General features: G+C 45.0%; 1 pseudogene; it reads left to right on the top strand.

Annotated features, from left to right (window-relative positions):
- Positions 1–6,767: 6,767 nt before the first annotated feature.
- LOC120694015 lies at positions 6,768–18,883 on the top strand (annotated as a pseudogene).
- Positions 18,884–22,849: the final 3,966 nt, after the last annotated feature.

The raw sequence follows: 22,849 nt of genomic DNA, 5'->3' as shown, positions 1-22,849 counted from the left end.
CCATATGCTATTATGTACTAGCCATGGGAACCATCATGTGCATAAATAGAGAGGAACGTGATGTTGTCCATGAAAAGAATTTTTTTCCCATGCTACTTATATAGTATCATGTGATAAAGGTGTTGAAACAGATGTCGCTCAATTGTTGCAATCATAGCTGCAGGTCTAGTCCTAGCATTGACAAAAAAGGGGAAGCTCACACATGTATCCCGGCTTCGTATACCTCCTAATGGGCTGGCCAATTTAGAGTGTGGCATGGCATAGTAATAAGATGAATCAAATCTCTGGATCCGGACAAGTCGGCCGGATCTCCCCCTCCTCCTCATCCATCGGTGTTCAGTCAAGGAGATCATCCTCCTCGGTGGAGGAAGAATCCCCGGGGCACCCATGACCGTTGGCGAGGCCGGCCGTGGAGCCAGGCGCCATGCCGGGGCCGATGCCGTTCGGGAGGTTGGAGGAGGAGCCACTTGGAACGAAACCTGAGCCTATGCCGTTGAGGAGGTGAAGACCGGGGCGGCAAGCCGCGGCCTCACTGGCGTCGCGGCGTCAGGTAAGGAGGCCGCGGCCCAGTAGCGGTACGGCGGAGGGTGGGAGGCTAGTCTCCCCACCGTCATTGTAGAAGGGAGGCATGTTATGGCGAGCCGCCATGGTGGCGAAAGGTGCAGATCCGAAGCCCAGACCCCAGCACGGCGGGTCCATTGCCTTCACGGAGTTGGTGAAGGAAGACGAGGCGTGGCCCTGGTGGAGAGCATCTCCGCCACGTGGGAAGACCCGACCTCCAATGGTGGGCAGATCCACCCATGGTTCGGGCAATACGCCGGTGGGTATGCGGGCTTGGTGGATGCAACCACTGGGGCCGTGGTCGGAGCCGGTGCAGGCGCAGGAGTAGGGGCCGGCGTGGGCGCGGGCTAGCCCTTGCACGGCACGAGAGCGGGCAAGCCCTTGCACGGCACGGGAGCGGGCACAGAAGGCGATGCGGATGCAGGACGGAAGGGGAGGGGCCACAATGTGGTCGTCACGGAGGTGAGCCAGAGCGCGGGAGCATGGCCCGGACGCGCAAGACGTTGACCACACCGTGGTGGGTGGCATCCCAGACATCGCGGTCGACGGTGGTGAAGAGGGAGGAGACGACGGCGTCCAAGGTATACACCGGCATCTCTCTTACCTAGTTCTATGTCGCCGGCGTTCTTCCTCTTTCTTCTTTGAAAACTCAGTGGTTCAGGCATGCTTGATAACATGTTGTAAACTAAAAATGATTGTGAATCTGTAGAATGAATCTCTTTGTATTTCCATTGATAAGATTGTACAAATGTATACATGGTGAACGGGTGGCAACGCACCCGTTCCTGGATTACAATGGTTAGAGAGAGATTAGAGAGAGATCTTTGAACAGGCGTCTGTCTTGAGTAGGTGTCCATTCCATACAGTTGATTCTTTATGCATGATGTTCACCATTGATCTTGTGCAGCGGTTCCTTTGATTCATGAATGGATGAGATCATCCCTCTAAATCTTTCATAACAGACTCAATGACAAGCAGAGATCTGGGATTCGGACCAAAATTCGTCCAATTCAAAAGGGCTAGAGATAAAAGAAATCTGGCCAAAAAATTCGGCCCAATTTGAATTTTCTTGATGGTTGCTGAATATTGCTTTTCTGTATTTCATTTTAGCTATCTATTGATGATAACGTAAAGGAATTGGCTATGATGATAGCCGGTCCATCAATTGCATTGATGAAGGAGGGCTAATCAACATAGCAGTCACAACTTTAGAAGGTAGCATCATGAGGTGCTCAGTTTTTCTTGAGAGCAATAATTAAATGTTTGATAATTGATACATCACACTTCTACATGGTTTGACTATACTTTACCTACTGTATAAATATTCCAGTAGAGCTATTGTAAGTCCTTACGATTTTCCGTAATATTGTTGCTATTCATGGTTAGGATGGAGTAGCGGGTTGAAATTCCCTTATACCATGCCTATATGATATTTTGTTTAATCATATGGAACTTTATGATGTATTTACCATTATATGTGGCATCTTAAAGAATTAGTTTCAGAAGATATCTGTATTTTAAAATTTTAATGTAAGCAACCTCACTAGCTTCTTCAGTTTTCATTCAGCAAGACCTCTGGCTTCTTAACTGATTCACCCTGATAATGTTCCATGTCATATCTCTTTCTGTTTACAAATTATGCGATGTTGGTACATATATATTTTCTCATATTGCCTTTTGTGTACATTTACCCTTAGTTCTAAAAAAATGGAAGAGTGTGCCTAGTTAGATTCCTGAACTTGATCCATTGTGAGTTAGTGACTATTGCTACTCGTCAATGTCTTAGGTCCCACCAGTTAATTGAACTAACTGGCACATGACAAATCTGGTGCACCTGATGAAAATGAGACACCTTGTCAGACATCTTGTTAACTTTCGCACAGTCTTGTTGCAAATAATGGTTGATTTGATGAAGCTTTCTAGCAAGTATTATTCTGTCCCACTACAGTCACATTATGTCCACAAAATGCCTGCCATTGGTAATATGGCTCATTTGGACCAGTTGTATTCACCATTTTGGATCCTTAGAAGTAGTATGTACATTTGTGATTCTTTGCTGTTCTATACATGATGCTTATGCTTAGGACTCTTCCTGATTATAGATACAGAACTTCAGTCCTGTTCATATAGAGATGTGGACCAGGTGAGTTGACCATATAATTTCAGTAATGAAAAATACAGGGCCATTTCTGTAGCTACACTGGCAGTTCCTTTTTCTTCTGTGGTTAGTTTATTGCATAATCTTAGAAGGATGTAGGCGAGACTTGTAAATTCGTGAACACGGACCCTTTTTTGTGTTTATTTAGTCGAATGATGACCTTTTGGGCTCTGGCATACATAAATACGCCTATAGGATAACAACATGGAACTTTCAATGCAGTGTAGACCATGTTATCTAAGTTTACTGTCAATATCTGAAAACAAAGTTCATTATGTTTTGTGCTATTGAAGCCTCAGTTGTTGGTAATGAGTAATGATAACTAAAACCCAAAACAATAACTTCATAGATTCCCAGAGAAACTGTGATCTCAATATCTTTTTCACTTCTGCATATCTATGAAGCTATCGTTTCCGAGTTTCAGTTATCATTACTCTTTGGATAATTTATCCTGTAAATTACATGCTCTTTTTGTTAGAGGATGCATACTTACATTAGTTTTTTATTTTATTTTTGAATCAGACCTCCAGGTTTCAGTTATCATTACTCATTGGATAATTTATCCTGTAAATTACATGCTCTTTTTTGTTAGTGGATGCATGCTGACATTAGTTTTTTATTTTTATTTTTCAATCAGACCAACTTGAAGTATTAGTGCAGAACTGCTGATCCCAGGTTTATCCTTTTGAACATAATTCAGATTAAAAGAGCGCTGGAGGATTGTTAGGTAAACTCTGATATATTGTGTGCTATAATTTGTTAACTGAAATCAGAGGAGGCAGCTCTAGATACGCTGTGTGCAGTTTGAATATGTGTTTGTTAGTTAGATTATTTCTATTTATCAAATACAATGCATACAGATGATTTTCGGTCTCTGATGATTGATCCCAAGGTAGACAGGTGCTGAGACTATTTGATACGCAATAGGAGTTACTCCCTTTGTCCCATGAAGGGTGCAATGCTAAAATTTTCCAGATAGATTAGTGTTATTGGCAAATGACCATAGTACCAAGTAGTTCTTTTAATCCCATTGATTTAGGCATAGAAGGTATTCAATTTCCAGAGTTGGTTAAATTAATTCCTAAAATATATATTTGAAAGAAAAAAGGCAGGTAGTTATTGCTAGGATTGCACTCTGTAGTATTTTTTTTTTGAATCTTAGAATTGCACTTTTCATAGGACGTAAGGAGTATTATTTTTGACTATTTTGTTGCATGGGCCTTTCAGATTAGACTTCCGGGTCTCTCTTTTCAATGTTGGATGTTTCCATTTCCTACTCTCTTTTTTTTTCTGTTTTGCAGGAATGTTTGTGCAACTTTTAGTTTTGTTTCATGGACTTATCCACAACTGTTAGTTTCGTTACAAATGCAATTTGGTTTCAGCATGGCTTATGAATCACCTGCAACTGCTAGGGGTTAGGATACAGATGCAGCAGTTATTGGTAAAGAAACCAATATATGAAAGCTAGGGCAATTGCGCTCAAGTTTGGATGCTACTTATTGTGAACTTACTTGATGATGATCAGAGCCTGCTGCTTTGTTATGGGTTAGCATTTTGATCTGCAGTCAAAGAGTATTAAAGCACCCTCAGTATTTCCGTGACATTTTCCCAATGATGTCAGGTCTTAAATAGGTGCATCATCCTTTGAGGTGGAATCAGGTGGGTCTGTTGGGAGAGCAGCACCAAACTGTGCTTCTTGAGGCATTGATTTATTTGAAGCAGAATCAACAGTGTCCGTGGAGGATTGGACCTCCTGCTGTCCTAAAACAAACAGCTCTTGTAATTTCTGCCTAACAGCCACTGTGTCATGCTGTTCTTCATATGGTGGATTAATGTGTGGATGGTCATCATTGACAGAATCTTGCGTTTGCTTTCTGTTCAGTGGAGTATCAAAGAGTTTAATTGGGTGCTTTTGTTCTTTTTTTTTAAAAAAAATGGAATCATGCACAGGCTAAAAGGTTAAAGACACTAGTATATGACTGAGTTTGTTTCATGTGTTGGTTTGAATCCTTGCCTAAACAACCGAACATATTTTTTGATGCAAGGAATGGTTCCTGGGCCAAGAGCCAAACCAGACCAGGATTGAGTTGAACAGCCGGAACCACCCAATCCTGGCCCTGAACAGTTCCTGGGCTGGAACGGTAACCGAACGAGGCCTAATTTTTCTTTCTAGCTGGAATTTTTTCCCTGCCCAAAGTGCATAAGCTTTCCATCCAGTCTGAATTCTGAACTCTGAACTGAACAAGTACAGGAAGTCCTGTTGTATTTGTGCTGCTGCAATAAGCTTTCCATCCTACCCCTTGTTTAGTTATAAATTTAAAATTCCAAATATATCACTCGAGGGACCGTGATATTTTTATGCGAGTTGGATCGAAGTTGCCATGCAACTAAGATTAGCGCATTTAATCGCTTCTTTTTGAGCGGTTCCGCCACACTGCCGGAGCATAATACCCTACGTCCACTTGTGTGTTGTATTGCTTGAGTTGGAAAGAAGTCTGTGTATGAGCGTTGTCCGGGGAGCGAGCGAGAGAGTGTCCGAAGGGAGTAGATGTCCTAATCTTAGCGTGTGCTCTCCCTTTTATAGTCCAAAAGAGGCATGTACATAGCCGTTGGGACCCCGACAGGTGGGCCCAGTGTGGATGTATTAAATAACATAACACAAAGAGCATTATGATGCTATGGTCGACGAAGATCTCATCCGGGATTCCTCGTGCTGCTGTCGTGGATTCTCTGACCGGGCAGATCTTCAGACCGGCGTGCTCGTCCCGTCTTGTCGGCGTGGCGCCTGTTGCTAGCGGAGCAGGCTGCGGCGCGCATACCAAACCGGCCGCGAAGCTTGCAGCGTAGACGACATGATGGGGCATGCCATGCCGTCGCCTCCATTTAATGCGGTGGACAGCCGCGCGCGCGGCACCTGCGGCTTCACTGTGTGCCTCGGTAACTCGTGACCCGCTGTGCGGTCATTCGAGCTTACCTCGGCAACAGGCGAGCGACAGTGTTGTCTGACAAAGGCTGCCCCGCGCGCAGCGGCGCTAGGGCACGCTTCAACCACTTGCATTTAACGCAGTAGGTGGGCGAGCTTCTAGTGGATGACTCGCGCCCACGCCCGCGATGCGGGACACGTGGCGGCCCCGGACCTCCCCTGGCGGGGAGCTGGCTCCGCGCATCCAGGGGTCTGGATGGGCATGTGGAGGTCCCGGACCCGCCCGCGGGGTCTGGGCCTCCGGCTGCTAGCGCTAAGTGCTCCTTCCAGGGACACGTGGCGACGCCGGACCCTTCCCCGAGCGGGTCCGTGGCCATTGTCCCGCTAGTTGGATCTGGACCATTGGGCCCCACTGCTCAGCCTTTTAGGTGTGGTTATGGTTAACCTCCCATGTCTTCTTCCTAGACACAGTAGGAGGGGGTACCCCGGTCGCGGGGTATCGACAGTGGCCCCCGAGCCCACCTCGGGGGAGGTACGAACCCGCAGGTGGGGCCACTATCATGACGTGTCTCCGTGCAGCTTGGTTGCATCGGTATACTGCGGTGCGCAGTGGTATATAGGCAACAGGGAGAGTTTGTGGAGCCCTTCTCGATTTAGGATTCGTCTCAGGACAAGGTCCTCAGCCCGGAGCTCCCTACTATGCACAAACCGTTGATGATAGCGCCGGAGCTCCTGGTTGTAATGTGTGTTTCGGATTGCTGCTCGCCACCTTCGTTCATCAACGAGGTCCACGTCAATGCCCCGTAGCTGTTCCTGCATAGACTCATCAAAAGCATGGACTCGCGGAGAGCCCAAGTTGATTTCTAGGGGAAGGCATGCACGGCCCATCTTTCATTCTCCTCCTCAGCCACAGCCACGGCCCAACTCAATCCAATGTGCACATGTGCACGGGTCCATCTTCCATTCTCCCCGCAATTACGGCCCAACGCACCAGCCCACAACCTTCCAACGCAAGGACGCACCCCCCTACCAAACCGGCGGTGAGCCGGGCATTCGGGCGTCCTCTTCGTCGCAGGCGCTCGCAGCAGCCAGTAGCGCAACACGACCACCCCCTGAGGCCCTGACGCTTTCCTCCCCGCCATTGCGATTGCGCCGCCGGTGACGCCTCAGCCCGGAGTTCTCAATCCACCAGCCGCCGCATGCGCGTATCCGAGGCCTAGCTCGCTCACGGCCGCGGATCTCTCGCCTCGCCCCGCGATGCATCGTGCGATGCGGCTGCGCTGCCTCTTGCGCCCGCCGCCCTGGCGCGAGCCCGCCGCCAACCCCGCGGCGGCCTCCAGCGGAGGCTGTGGCGCTCTGGTGCGGAGGCTCGGCGCGCCGCCGCGGCCGTGCGGCGTGAATCGTCGGCTTTGCCGGTTCTACAGCTCGAAGGAGGGCGTCGGCAGCGCGGAGGCAGCGGCGGCGGGGAGTGGAGGCGGCAGCGGCAGCGGAAGCAGCAGCAGCAGCGAGCAGGAGCACGCGCTGCTCGGGGAGAGGGACCAGCAGGAGTGGCTCAACGGTGAGCGGTTCCTCATCGGCTGTAAGCGGCGGGAGTCGCCGTTCCTCACCAGGCGGGATCGCTTCCGCAACGAGTTCCTTAGCCGCGTCGTGCCGTGGGACAAGACCGGCGTCTCGTGGAACAGCTTCCCGTACTACGTCGAGTAAGAATGGCGAACACCGGGCATGCACGCCACCTGTTTGCTGTTTTGTGTACGACGAGGCTCACAGTCGCATCGTGTCTTTTCGATTGCCAGCCAGAATGTGAGGCAGCTGCTGAGCGAGTGCGTGGCGTCGCACCTACGGCACAAGGATGTAGCTCTGGAGTACGGTTCCGGGCTGCAGTCCTCCAGTGGGGGGGATACTGCTCCAGAGCTTGCCAGGTACTGATCAGTAATGGAGCTAATGTTTTCGTCAATATATGCTTCCATGTGCCTATATGGATGTTGAGAACTTTTTTTGTTGCTAAAATGCAGGGACTGAACTTTACCGAGAGAGATTTGCGAGGGCACTTGCCAGTGAGTTGCGCGCGTCATTATTAGTTCTGGACAGCAGTGTTCTAGCTCCATATGTAAGATAATCTGCCCCATCTGTTAAATATCTTAATATCTCAGTTTGTGTTGGTCTGTTGGTATCTAATGTCCGACCTTGTAGGATTGTGGTGAAGACTGTTCAGAGAGTGAGGAAGAGGATAATCATGCAGAGTCAGAGGATGAAGGTTCCGAATCAGAGGAGGATGGCGAGGGTGATGAGGAATCTGGTCAAAGCGATGATGACGATTCTATTAAATCCGTGGCAGACCTAAAGAAGCTAGTTCCATGCACTCTTGAGGAGTTTGCCAAGGTTTCTATTTCTATTAAGCTGCAAAAACTATAAAAATATAATGACACCTGACAATTCTTACCTATGACTTTTTATTATCAGATTCTTACCTATGTCTTGTTTCAATATATCTGGTTCCTTCTATTCTATTTAGATTTAGAAAATAATGTGTTTTCTTTTACCTTTACCTAAACCATGTATCTACACAACTAGTTTGTGTCTGATTGGTAGACCTCTAGACTACCAACAATATACTTGTTAAAACTAACACCAGTAGTACTGCATAACATTGAATCCTATTTAAACCTGCCACATGTGATGCTGTTTTCTTTCTTTCTACTACAAACGCTAATCCTTGCTGAGCTGCTGTTTCTTGATTATTTAAATCTTTTGGTTTGTTTTCTTTCTGCCTTACAATTTATACCTTCACTGCTTGTGCTTGCAGAGAGTTGTTGGTATACAGGAAAGTTCTTCAGCAGCAGAATCCTCTAGCACTGCTGAGTCATCCGAAGAAGAGAAGAGATCTCTTCAAAAGGGTAAAATGACTTCATCTTTTTCGTTCTCAGCACTGAGTGTTTTTTCCAAGCTGGCTCTAAACTATATAACAATTATCTGTTTACGCCCAATCTGTGCTTTGTTATGGGATAAACTTTGATTCCTTTGATCATATTTGGCGAGTAGCTATTCCCTCGTTGAGCCTTCTAGATTGGCACAGTGTCCTTTGTTATGGGATAAACTTTGATTCCTTTGATCATATTTGGCAAATAGCTATTCCCTTGTTGAGCCTTCTCAGTGCATTTGGTAGTCTAAGTTTTTCTGTTGTGCTTTGAGCTAATATGTCATTTCACAAGAATAAGTTGGCCTTTGTTTTATGTGTTACCATTGTTGTGTGCTTTGGATAACACCTGTTGGCCTAAATCAGGCACGCACCCAATCACACTCTACAGTTACACTGTTAGGGTGAACCCAAGCACCACCTTACCATAACAACACTTCACTATATTGCAGTAGTGCAGTTATACCATGTAGCCACTCTTTAAGTTGAAGCTTATTTTATGAGCTAGCTACAAAGTACAGCTGTACTGTTAACTGTACATACATCGCTCTTGTACAACATGGAATTCAGGCTAGACTCTTTTATCACTTATACAAAAGTTGTAGAACACTAAATGAAGGCATAGCCAAATTAAATCGTTCTCATTATTGTTTTCAGGAGATAGGGTCAAATACGTTGGAGCATCACTGGTTGTTGAAGCAGATAATAGGTACTTGTTAAAAGCTATGCTATCCTCATTTTGGTTTGTGGGCCACATTTGTTTTGAAATCCTTTTCATTGCTACTCTTTGGATCTGTCTATACCGCATATTATTGGCATTTCATTTTACTAGCTACCCCATTTACAAGGTGAGATCCCTTGGTGTATGCTCTTTGCTGATGATGTGGTGCTAGTTGAAGAGAGTAGGGCAGGGGTTAATAGGAAGTTAGAGCTGTGGAGACGCACGTTAGAGTCGAAAGGGTTCAGACTTAGTAGGACCAAGACCGAGTACATGATGTGCGATTTCAGCGCGACTAGGCATGAGGGGGGAGACGTTAGTCTAGATGGGCAAGTGGTGGTCCAGAAGGATACTTTTCGGTATTTAGGATCGGTGCTACAAAAGGATGGCGACATTGATGAATATATTAGGCATAGAATTTCAGCTGGCTGGTTGAAATGGCGGCAAGCTTTTGTCATCCTTTGTGACAAGAGGGTGCCACAAAAGCTAAAAGTCAAATTCTATAGGACAACAATTCGTCCGGCGATGTTATACGGTGCTGAATGTTGGCTTACAAAAAGGCGACATGTCCAGCAATTGAGTGTAGCAGAGATGCGGATGTTGCGGTGGTTTTGCGGGCACACAAGGAGGGATAGAGTCCGGAACGAAGTTATTCGGGATAGGGTCGGGGTGGCACCAATTGAGGAGAAACTTACCCAGCATCGGCTGAGATGGTTTGGACATGTCCAACAAAGGCCTCCTGAGGCGCCGGTGCGTAATGGTGTTCTTTGAGCGGGTCGATAATGTAAAGAGGGATAGAGGTAGACCTAAACTGACGTGGGATGAGTTGGTTAAGAGAGACCTTAAGGATTGGAATATCTCTAAAGAGATAGCTTTGGATAGGAGCGCTTGGAAACTAGCTATCAATGTGCCTGAACCTTGAACTTATTTCTTTTGGGTTTCATCTCTAGCCTACCTTAACTTGCTTGGGAAAAAAGGCTATCTTGTTGTTGTTGTTGTTGTAAAGCTGATCACAATGATTCAAGTATCTGATCTACGGCACTTGAAATAAATTTTGTATGCTATAATAATGTGAGCTTGTATGATATAAAAAATTTCCATCTGATAGGAATTTCAATGTGTGGGCTTTGTTTATTTGAGATGTCTGTTTATGCATTTGGATACACAATAAGCAGAAGGCTCAAGTAGAAACATGGGTGCACCCTTATTGGTTTTGTAGGGTGAGGCACACACACATTTGTGACCTTATGTGTCTACATGTGCCCATGGCTGTCTACATTCTCTGTTATTTGTGTATGAATGTTCAGTGGTTGTGGTTAAATTGATCCTACCCAAAGACTTTAAAGGTAGTCACAAGACAACCTTTCCTAGTTCTAACTTCCAAACCTATAACTTGGCTTGTGATGAGTGTCAGGAGGGCATGTTTCCACATGTTTGTACTGCATATTAGCTACCCAACCTTTTTCCCTCGACCCTTTTTCTTAGCATGGTTATGGTCTTATGGGCTGTCATACTGATCTAGTATTTTTACACTGATCATAATGCATATCATATATGTCAAATCACAGGATCATTTTGGGGAAAATACCTACTCAAGATGGCTCAAAGAATGCCTATACCTTTATTAGTGGCAGGTGGGTGGATAAGTCTTTCTTGTATTTGTATAGAAAATAGTGCAAGAAGATTTTGACTTTCTTTTGCGGGCATTCTTTGTTGCATGTTATTGCCACCGCATTTCAGCTGAATGTGCCTTGATGCATCATCTTTTTACATAACCATCACAAGTCAATTCGTTTTTTTACTTTTCTAGCTTTCTCAACAAAAATGGAAATAAGGACGAAGTAGTTAAGATTAGAACTATGCAGCGTATTTTTGCACATTGTCATGGCATTAGTTGGCAATATTGCTGTCCTTTGGGGTGGTTGCGAGGGCTGAGGGACTTTGCATTTTAACATTGCTTACACAACAACAACAACATAGTCTTTCAGTCCCAAGCAAGTTGGAGTAGACTAGAGTTGAAACCCAACAAGTTTTAAAATCAGGATTCAAGCACATAAATAGCTGTTTTTCAAGTGCTCCTATTTAGAGCTAAATCTTTGGGTATATTTCATCCTTTCAAATCTCCTTTTATTGCCTCTTCCCATGTTAATTTCGGCCTTCCTCTGCCTCTCTTCACATTACTGTTATACCTTAGAATTTTACTACACAATGGTGCCTCCAGAGGCCTCCGTTGGACATGTCCAAACCATCTCAGCCGGTGTTAGATAAGCTTTTCTTCAATTGGTGCTACCCCTAACCTATCACGTATATCCTCATTCCGGACTCGATCCCTTCTTGTATTACCACAAATCCAACGCAGCATACGCATTTCTGCAACACTTATCTGCTGAACATGTCATCTTTTTATAGGCCAACATTCTGCACCATACAACATTGCAGGTCTAATTGCCGTCCTATAAAACTTGCCTTTTATTTTCAATGGTACTCTCTTGTCATATAAAATACCAGATGCTTGGCGCTACTTCATCCACCCCGCTTTGATTCTATGACTAACATCCTCATCAATATCCCCATCTCTCTGTAGCACTGATCTCAAATACCGAAAAATATCCTTTTTTGGCACTATTTGGCCTTCTAAATTGACATCTCCCTCCTCATGTGTAGTAGTACCAAAGTCACATCTTATATACTCAGTTTTAGTTCTACTAAGTCTAAAACCTTTTGACTCTAGGGTCTCCCGCCACACCTCTAGTTTCCTATTTACTCCTGCTCGACTTTCATCAACTAACACTACATCATCCGCGAAGAGCATACACTAAGAAATATCCCTTTGTATGTCCCTTGTGACCTCATCCATCACCAATACGAATAGATAAGGCCTCAAAGCTGACTCTTGATGTAGTCCTATCTTAATAGGAAAAGCATTTGTGTCGCCATCGCGTGTCTGAACACTAGTAACAATATTGTTGGACTTATTGTTGTACATGTCCTTAATAAGTCCAACGTACTTTGTTGGGACTTTATGTTTGTCCAAAGCCCACCACATAACATTCCTTGGTATTTTGTCATAAGTCTTCTCCAAGTCAATGAAAACCATGTGTAGGTCCTTCTTCTTCTCTCTATACCGCTCCATAACTTGTCTTATTCAGAAAATGGCTTCCATTGTTGACCTTCCAGGCATGAAGCTAAATTGGTTCATAGAGACTCGTGTTATCCCTCTCAAACGGTGCTCGATAACTCTCTCACATAGCTTCATAGTATGGCTCATCAATTTAATTTCTCGGTAATTGGTGCAACTTTGAATATCTCCCTTATTCTTGTATATTGGTACCAATATACTTCTTCTCCACTCTTCAGACATCTTGTTTGACTGAAAAATATGGTTGAACAACTTGGTTAGCCATATTACGGCTGTATCCCTGAGGCATCTCCACACCTCAATTGGGATACCATCCGGGACGATCGCTTTACCCCTCTTCATTATTTTCAATGCCTCTCTGACCTCAGATTCTTGGATTTTCCGTACAAAGTGCTTTTTGGTGTCATCAAAAGAGTCATCCAAGTGAAAGGTTGTGTTCTCATTGTCACCATTGAATAATTTGTTAAAATACTCTTGCCATCTATGTTTGATGTCATCCTCTTTTATCAAGATGTTCTCCATTTCATCTTTAATGCACTTAACTTGGTTGAAGTCCCTCGTCTTTCTCTCACGAACCTTAGCCATCTTATATATGTCCTTCTCTCCTTCCTTCATACCTAATTGTTGGTAAAGATCCTCATACGCCCTACCCTTTGCCACACTTACTGCTCGCTTTGCGATCTTTTTTGCCTCTTGTACTTCTCTATGTTGTCTACACTTCTATCATGGAATAAGCGCCTATAACGTTTTTTCTTTTCCTTAATATTTCTTTGGACTTCCTCATTCCACCACCAAGTATCTTTATCTACGCATCTACCTCCTTTGGTCACTCCAAGCACTTCTGAGACCACCTTCCGAATGCAGTTTGCCATCTTCTCCCACATGTTGTTTGTATCATCTCCTTCCGTCCAAGAGCCCTCTTTGATTACCCTTTTCTTGAAGGTCTCTGACGTCTTCTCTTTCATTTTCCACCACTTTATTCTTGCAATCTTAGTTTGTTTATCCCTACGTGCGTGCATCTGTAAACGAAAATCCGCCACCACAAGTTTATGTTGAGAAACAACACATTCCCCTCGTATCACCTTGCAATTCAAGCATTGCTCGTCTATCCTCTCTTCTTGTGAGGATAAAGTCAATCTGACTACAGTGTTACCACTACTAAAAGTCACTAAATGGGATTGCCTTTTCCTAAAGAAATTGTTCGCTATCATCAAGTCAAAAGCTACTGCAAATTCCAAGACTTCCTCTCCCTCTTGATTTCTACTACCATACCCAAAGCCTCCATGAATCCCCTCGAAACCTGCCCTTGTTGTACCTACATGGCCATTAAGATCTCCTCCTATGAAAAGCTTTTCGCCATGGTTCGGCTAGGCGGCGATTCCGCGGCGCCTAGGCGCGATTAGGCGCTAGTCGAAGCCCTGCCGCGTCGATTTGGCCATAGTCGCTCTTCTAGGCGGCGGCGGCTCGTCGGCAGAGCCAGTGGGGGTGGAGGAGCGCCTGGCGGAGGTCGCCGGGGGGGGGGGGAGCTGCGGGCGGTGGCAGGGGCTTGCACGGGCAGCTGCTGGCGCGGGCGCGGGCGCCCAGCAGAGGAGAGAGAGATGTCGGAGAGGGAGAGGAGAGGAATCGGCGGTGGCGGCGGCTGAGGCTGGAGACGAGCCTCACGAAGGATGCGGGAGTTGGGAGATGGATAGGGTTTGGACAGGTTGCCTCTCTCTTGGGCCTTTCTATGGACTGGACAGGTTGTCTCTTGGGCCTTTCTATCTCCCTAAATCAGCCTTTTTACCTATCTGAGCCCACTATTCAGCTGTTTATTTTTTTTCTTTTAGAAGATAATATATGTATATTAGTATATATATATAAAACGCCTAGGAGCGCCTAGGACCGAGTACTCCCGACTAGGCGCTAGGCAATGGGTCAGCGCCTAGATTCCGCCTAGCGCCTAGCTGAACTTTGCTTTTCGCTAGAAAGTACAGTTCTAACCACGCTATCTAAATCTTTCCAGAATTGCCTCTTAGCACTCTCATCGTGACCTATTTGGGGAGCATACGCACTAATTACGTTCATGACCGTATCACTAACGACAAGCCTAACTAAGATAATCCTATCCCCTAGCCTTCTCACGTCCACCACTCCATCCTTTAGGCTCTTGTCAATTAAAACTCCTACTCCATTTTTATTTGCAGCTGTCCCTGTGTACCATAGCTTGAAACTAGTATTATCCACCTTCTTCGCCTTCTGGCCCTTCCATTTAGTCTCTTGAACACATAAGATGTTTACACGCCTCCTAGTTGCTACGTCAACTAACTCTCTTAATTTACCTGTAAGGGACCCTACATTCCAACTACCTACACGAATCCTAGTTGGTTCGACTAACTTCCTTGCCCTTCGCACCTGTCGAGAGAGATGTGAAGACCCTTGCTCATTTTTCACTACACTCAGGTGCCGATGTAGCGCACCACTCAGAAAATGACGACCCGATCCTTGCTTACTTAACAACGTGCCCAGATCACGACACGACGCGTCACCAAGAGGGAGACGACCCGGCCCTTGCCCATTTAACACCATACCCGGATTCCGATATGACGCGTTGCTAAGAGGATTACGTCCCAACGGATTTCTCTTGGGTTTCATCTCCATTAGAATGGCTAGGTTCACTGCTGGCTCGCCAAGCCTATCGCACCCTCCTCCTTTACCAGGGCTTGGGACCTACTATGTTGAGACAACATAAGCGGAGTCAGGGCCGTACCAGCAAATTCGGGGGCCCTGTGCGAAACAATGGACCGGGGCCCTAGTGGCCTAGTACAGGATCATGAATACTAAGCAATAGCAGCCGGCAAGCACGATGTGCTGTGTGAAAGCACAAATGTTACAAGTCACACGTGTGACTGCCAGTTAAATCATCACAAAAGGCCCAATAACTGTTTTTTTGTTCCGAAACAATTTTTTTTGTTGCTAGAACAATATTTATTGTTTGAGCAACAAAAAAAATTTCCGAAAAAAAGTTTGTTCTAGCAACAAAGCATTGAAGGGTCTGGTTTATTAGGCCGATTTTAAGTCCAAAAGACGGAATCTTGGAGAGGTTGGGATGCTGTGACAGGTCCACTCGAGATCACACACGTGACCCCGAGCAGCACCCATGTAAAAAGAAGTGACAAGTGATATGTTTACGACGATTTATCTTTTAGGAGCAATTTGGGCCATGTTTTACCACAAATTGGGTCAAACAATCAACTAAATTAAAGTCTTTACATGACTATATCTGATGTATACCTAATATTTTGGGGGCCCTTCGAATTCGGGGGCCCTGTGCGGTCGCACGGTCCGCACGTGCCCGGATACGGGCCTGGCGGAGTTTATTTTAACATTGCTTGGTACATGTAAATTGTACATGTCACCACTTCTTTGGAAACGCTTGTATTCTTATACTGCTTAGTTTTATAAATGAGACATAGATGCAGAATCTTATATAGTTACATACACTTGCTTAGCCTTATTCCCAACATTGGTTTTGATGGATGACTTGGTTTCATGGTTGTATTTCCTTATATTGCATGCTCGAGCCTTTGCCAATGGGGGATGCATTATTATCTCTCAACATTTGTAAGTACAAATCCTTTATAATTGAACATTCTTCTATCTATTATAATTGCAGAACTTTATCAAATGGACAGCGTGGAGAGGTGTATGAGATCAATGGTGATCAAGTGGCTGTTATATTTGACCCTCCTGAGGAGAGGGTGGCTGATGGTAACAAAGATGAAGTAGACAAAGTGCAAAATGCTAAACCAGCAGTTTACTGGGTTGACAGTATGCTTCTAGTCCCAAGCGTCCATATTGCTATATTCAGTTTGGACATGCCTGCAATTTAGCGTTCTTTTCTTTTTGTACTTCTAGCTCAGGATATTGAGCATGACCATGATACTCAGGCGGAAGATTGGCATATTGCACTGGAAGCACTTTGCGAGGTATTTTATCTGAATATAACTGTTTGTATATAACTTGTATTATCTTGATATATTCCTTTCTCGTGTACATGCATCTGCTTGCATAGGTTCACCACTCAGTCTGCTGTACAAGTGACAATATTCACGAGTGTTTGAGTCCTTATGATTTGCTTAATAAACTTATCTATAATGTTATGCTTACAAAATAGGTACTGTCATCTCTACAACCAGCCATTGTTTACTTTCCAGACAGTTCCCAGTGGCTGTCTAGGGCAGTTCCAAGATCAAATGGCAGAGAATTTGTTGAAAAGTTAGAGGAAATGTTTGATCAACTTACTGGACCTCTAGTTTTGATATGTGGGCAGAACATAACAGAGGCATCAACAGCAGCACCTAAGGATAAAGAACCTGTAAGCCGTATAAGCTCCATTAGCCCTACCTGCTTGCACTCAATTATATATTTTGTTGTTGGTTCTTATGTGGGTTCTGCTTAAATATAGAGGACTCTGCTGTTCCGTAATCTGGCTCGTCTGTCTCCACTGGTAATTTTCTTGCCAACCTGCTAAAGAAGATATGCTTGTTTTCTGATCCTCCCCTGTTGCAACTGGTCCAGAAAACATTTATTCTCCCAGTTATTCATGTATTTGTTTCTGCACATTTTTTTTTTACCACGCAAGGTGCCTAACTAACTTTTAGTTTTTCCATCTAATGCTTCTGGTCGTAATAGTTGCAATGATAGTGACTCGTGATGAGAACCAAATTAGTAACAATTTATCATGCTGATGTTGCTTAGCCCATTCTGCCGAATATTCCTGTAAGCGCTCTTTATTGTGGTTGATGTGGCGGCCATATCATTGGCACGAAGCCATATTTTTTTTATAGTTGGTTGCCGTTGCCCGTTGGATAATTTACTAGTTCAGGATTGTATCTAAACTAGATATCATTATGCTTGGCCTAATGGCATGCTTGTTTTAGAGAGAAAAAAGTTGCAAAAGCAATGCCTATTTATGTTTATCCTTCGTGAGTACAAGCTGGGCTTTTATCATTATATTCCTGCAAAGCATGGCCTTATTCTGCCTGGTTTGAAAATGAATTGTGCAAGTTGACACTACTTTCTGGCCTTTCTAGTTCTATAGGTGCATAAGGCTGCACAGTCAGGCCTGACAAGATTCCTTCATCCACCCTTTTTCAGTGTTGTACTGCATTGCTTTGAGGTGTGATTAGTACAAAGAAATTTACTTATTCTAGTAAAAATTACCACTACAGCTATTGAAAGGGGCTACTAATTGATTTATGCTCTCTCCAGTAAAAGAAGAGTGTTTGTGCCATTTTGGGTTGTTTTCAATCAGCATGTTTACTCTGACCATCGATATCCTAGATTGGTTGACATATAATTTATTAATATTATAGCTTTGCTACATTTTGCATATACTTAATACTCATAATTAGTAGTCTTTGCTACATTTTGCATATACTTTATACTCGTACTTAGTAGTCAAAGTAGCATGTTGGTGACTATCGGTTTCCAAAGTGACCTTTTTGTGACTGGAGAGTATTTTGTCAGGAGCAAAGCAGACGTGCTACCAAAAGCCACTGCAATGCCAAGTGTAGCGATAGAGAGCAACGAGGGCTTCTAGATGGCCTCCTTGGCAATTGCTGAACTGTAGTTTAGCCAGTAAAACAAACTAGGTGTAAAGGAAGAAAAGAAGGATACACCAACTTTGTGTCACTTCCCTGCATTGTTGTGCAACTTTAAAGCCTGCTTCTTTTAAATTTTAAACTGTTCTGAGTAGCTTTTCTCTTTCTTAGCACCATATCATAGTTCATTGGCATGGTGGATTGCAACAGCAGTGCCTAAACTCCCTATTACTATGAAATGTATTCAGTCATCATCCTTGAAGTGGCTGGTAGGGGACCTGAAAGGACGGAAGCCTTCAAGGTCCAGTGACATAACGAAGCTTTTCAAAAATAGATCATTTATTCCTCTTCCAAAGGTAAGCTGACATCCTATCAGTTCTTTATTTCCGAAGTGTTGATATGTGAAACATGTTGACTTCACTCACCTGCTGACATCTGTTGATGATGTCTCCTATTTGTTGTTACATCAATATCTGTTGGTGTCCAATAACTTGCTCACCGCATGCTCTCCTACCTTGAATAATAGGCAGTGGGAGCTTGCATAACTCAGTTGACGAGGCCCTCTTGTTAAAGGTAAACAAATAGTACGCTAAAGTTCTAATATGAATTAAATCGCATGTGCCATCATAATTTCCTTGCGTTTAGGCCATTGTTTGTGATATATTTCCATCGTAACTGCAGAGGAAATCAGAAGAAGTTATGTTCCACTTGAATGGGCGGTGCATTTACCTAGTTGGTTAGTTCTGAACTTCCGATACTTCTCTGTTGACCAAGTTATATATTGATCTGTCGTATCGCCTCATCAGAAATTAATGCGTGAGTTCTTACTGCAGGAATGATGGGCTCTGGAAAGAGCACGGTGGGAAAGATATTGGCTGAAGTTTTGGGCTATTCATTCTTCGACAGTGATAATTTGGTAGAACAAGCAGTTGGCATGTCTTCCGTTGCTCAAATATTTAAGATTCATAGTGAAGCGTTTTTCAGAGAGAATGAGGTAAATGCTTGCTGAATTTTATTTGCTCTTTGACAACTTTTATATATCTTCTTATGTAATTCGTTGAATTGTTATTGTCATTTTAGTAATGAAAATAGAAAGCCTTATGGAATGACACTTTCATGTTCCTCTGCTTTCCTGTGTTGCAGAGTAATGTCTTGAGGGATTTGTCCTCAATGCGGCGATTAGTTGTTGCAACCGGAGGTGGTGCTGTTATTAGGCCAATCAACTGGTACTAGAATAACTTTGGTTTCCCGTCTTGTGATTTGAACTTGCTGTTTGTTCTCAGAAAAATAGTAATTATGATTGCTTTCCTTTTTTAAATAAAAAACAGGAATTACATGAAGAAAGGTCTATCTGTTTGGTTGGATGTGCCTTTGGATGCACTTGCGAAACGTATTGCTCAAGTGGGGACTGCTTCTCGTCCTCTCCTAGACCAGCCATCTGACGATCCGTACACAGCGGTATTTATTTTCATCCTTAAAACTGTTATGTTTTAATTTTTCCATCCCAACTATAACATTCGTCAGTTAGTCAGGCACTCAGGCTTCCAGCAAAGACTTGCAATGAAAATACCCTTAGCTTTCCACTACTCGTATCTTGTCCTATTGTCTGCTATGGTTAAAATGCACGAAGAGCTAAACTAAGTTTGCTTCAGGCTTTCACGAAACTGAGCATGCTTGCGGAGCAAAGAGTTGAGGCTTGTGCGAACGCCGATGCAAGAGTCTCTTGAAGGTACTAATCTCGTTCTATCAATTTCTGCCCCCTTCATGATCCCGTTCTATGACATATACTATCTCACTGCATTTATCTGTGCAGAGATCGCAGCTAAGCAGGGCCACCAAGATGTTTCTAAGCTGACACCGACTGATATCGCCATCGAGGTATTGTACCATCATTTTTCAATTGACACATTACAGTGTGGTCACAGTTCAAGTATTTTGGCCCTAATCTGCAACCATTATGCATTTCAGGCGCTACTTCAGATTGGAAACTTTGTCAATGAACATCCCACAATGCATGGCCAAGTTAGTGACTTGTAAGTTGATTCTCAGAGCCGTAGGATCCAGACCTTGTAGAATTTCGACCCCATGTGTAGCAGTAGAGTACAACCACTCTAAAGTGTTTGTTTGTTCTTCTTCAGTTTGAAATCTGAAAAGGGATGATAGAATGAAAGATACCCTACCTGCAAAAGGGTAGACCATAGAGCAACTGATGGATGGAGCTAACGAGAGAAGCTCCACGGATGAAAGAGGTTTTTACAAGTTGGTTCGACAAGCTTTCTTTGCTCCGAGGAGCTTGTTTTAGAGACATGATGAATTTGTACAAAGTTCCCACAAAATTCATGGTAAATGGGTTGTTTTTTTCCTTTAAATCCGAGTAAGAAAGCAATCTGTAAGGAGATCATTAAAATCTCTCTTATGTCAACCAGCTATATTTACAAGCACAATAATATACTATATTGATCAAAAACTTTTAAAAACAATTCTGATCTGAATCGGGTTCGACGTACCTCTCACGCTGCACCTATTTGTCGGGATCGAGCAAGGTGGGAGGAAAGATACACCTATAGAAATTATGAGTTAGGAGATAGTTTCTGCCAATTCACAAAAGTTTTTATCGCCGTGATGTTCTGGCTACCCACCTACCCGCATGCTATACCCATCACGTCATTGTTCAATCGCGCATGCGCGCCCCCCTGCGACCTCGGCCACCGCCCCTACCTCCTGCACAGCTGTGCGCCGCTGCTACCGTCCCCACCTCTCTCCTCCCCCTCCCGATGGCTCAGGGAAGCCTCAGGTCCCCTGTCGATAAGCGCCCGTCCACTACAGCTGCCAAGGCGCCTCGGTGACTCCCCCCGCCGTGATGAGAGCGGGCAAGCCATGAAGCCAGGCCGACGAAGTGCGTGTAGAAGATGCCAACTTCTCGCTCTGCAGGGAGGCATACTGTAGCACATGCACGTGCTTGAGGGCAGCCTCCTCCCGGCTCCGTGTCATGGTTGGAGGATTGATTTTAATTTTTGTGCTAATCGATTGGTCGTTGCTTGATTGCTTTCTTTAGGGAGGGTCACGTGAGGCAAGTAGGGAGGCAGAAGCTTGAATTGATGTTTTACTTCATACCTCCAACGGATACGGAAGCATCGAGGCCGCGCCCTCCGTCGCGAAAGTGGCGACGCTTGTGGGCCTTGAGTACTATCACAATGATGGACAGTCACAATGATGGCGACTCGTATGTGCTGTGATGCTTCGTTGGAAAAGAAGAGCAAAGAAGACTGGCCTCACCCACATCAAGGAAGCTCCTGGCGCCGATGCGGAAGGCGTTGCTAGGCTCGGAGGGGAAGTCAGCACGCGGCGGAGGTGGTGTGTGAGAAGCCCGAGTGGCACAGCAAGTATACCGCGCCAGTTCGGTGGCATGGCGGAAGAGATGTTCCGTTCGCCGGCGTTGTAGGCGAAGGAGGGCTCGGGGTAGGGGAACGTGGTGCGCACGAGCACCGCGAGAGCGTGAGGATGCTCCTGGGGTAGCTGTCGTGCTCGGTCTCCCTCTGGGCTGGCCGGTCCGCGGTGAGCCCGAGCTCGCCGGCGGCGGCGTAGAAGGGGAACGGCGTCGGGAAAGGGTTTGGGTTCGATTCCGCGCGCGTGGAGCTCAACTGGAAGGTGGAGAAGCTTCTGGGGTGGTTGAATGGAGCAATGCAGGGCTGTGGTGGCCGGTCCGCGCGAGCTAGATCTCGCCGGCCATGGCGGACGGCGGGAGGAGGAAGAAGGAGGGGAAGCCGCGCGACGGCGGGGCTCTGGGGGTACTTATAGGCCAGAGAGCACCTGGGCGAGGGGAGTGGCGTCTGGGGGAGGCTGGTTTGGTCCGCGGTGATTCGACGGCGAGCGGGCGGAGCGAGCAGGCGGAGCTGCGCATGGCGGGGCGGCGTGGCAGCTCGGGAGGGCGTCTGGGACGCGTGTTAGCGTGGGGAGGTGCCAAGGGGCAGGCCGGGTGGTGCTGGAGGGGTTCCCCGGGTCCATTTGGCCGCGGACGCGCCGTGGACGAGGTTCACTGGCGGCGTACGGCGGGCGGCGGGCGAAACAGAGCACCGGGAGGAGAGAGATGGAGATGAGGGCATAACTGCGATTTCTAAAAGTTCAGGGACCTATCGGTAAACTAAAAATATCTCCTACTTAGAGGGCTCAAATGAAAAAGTGTTGAATATCAATTTTGCATAACTTTTCAAGATATACAACTTTTGTGTTATGCAAATTTTCATTTGAAGCTCAAATTTTGAACTATTTGTAAATTTTCAAACTTTCACAAAAGAGATTTGGTTTTATTCTGTTTTTGATTGATTTTTGGCTGAAGTTCAATTGAGCACATGTCAATTGAAGTACCTCTCATGAGCCAACTAAAAATTTGTGCACATTTTTGAATTGAAATTTGAGTAGCTTTTCACTCCTTTTTCTTTCTCCTTTAATTTCTTTTGTATATTTTGACTTTTATTGGACCCTTCTCTTTGAATTAATTGCCCACATTTTTCTTTTAAGTTTAAATGAGGTACAGTGATCTGTATTTAAGTGTACTGACACCTGAGGTGTCACAACCTACCCCCCTTAAAAAGAATCTCGCCCCGAGATTGGATGATTGAATTTAAGTAGGGAAAGTGATATACCTGAGGTGGAGCTAAGAAAACCCGGATAATGTCGATTAAGATAATCTTCCGTCTCCCAGGTGGCTTCTTCTTCAGTGTGATGAGACCACTGAATTTTATACATTTTTACCACCTTTTGACGAGTACCTCTCTCTTTTTGATCCAAAATTCTAAGTGGATATTCTGTATATGAGAGATCGGGCTCCACTAAAATTTCTTGTTGATCGATGAT

Source organism: Panicum virgatum, unplaced genomic scaffold, assembly GCF_016808335.1.
Source record: "Panicum virgatum strain AP13 unplaced genomic scaffold, P.virgatum_v5 scaffold_1765, whole genome shotgun sequence".
NCBI lineage: Eukaryota > Viridiplantae > Streptophyta > Magnoliopsida > Poales > Poaceae > Panicum > Panicum virgatum.
This window is presented reverse-complemented; position numbering and strand designations above follow the sequence as displayed.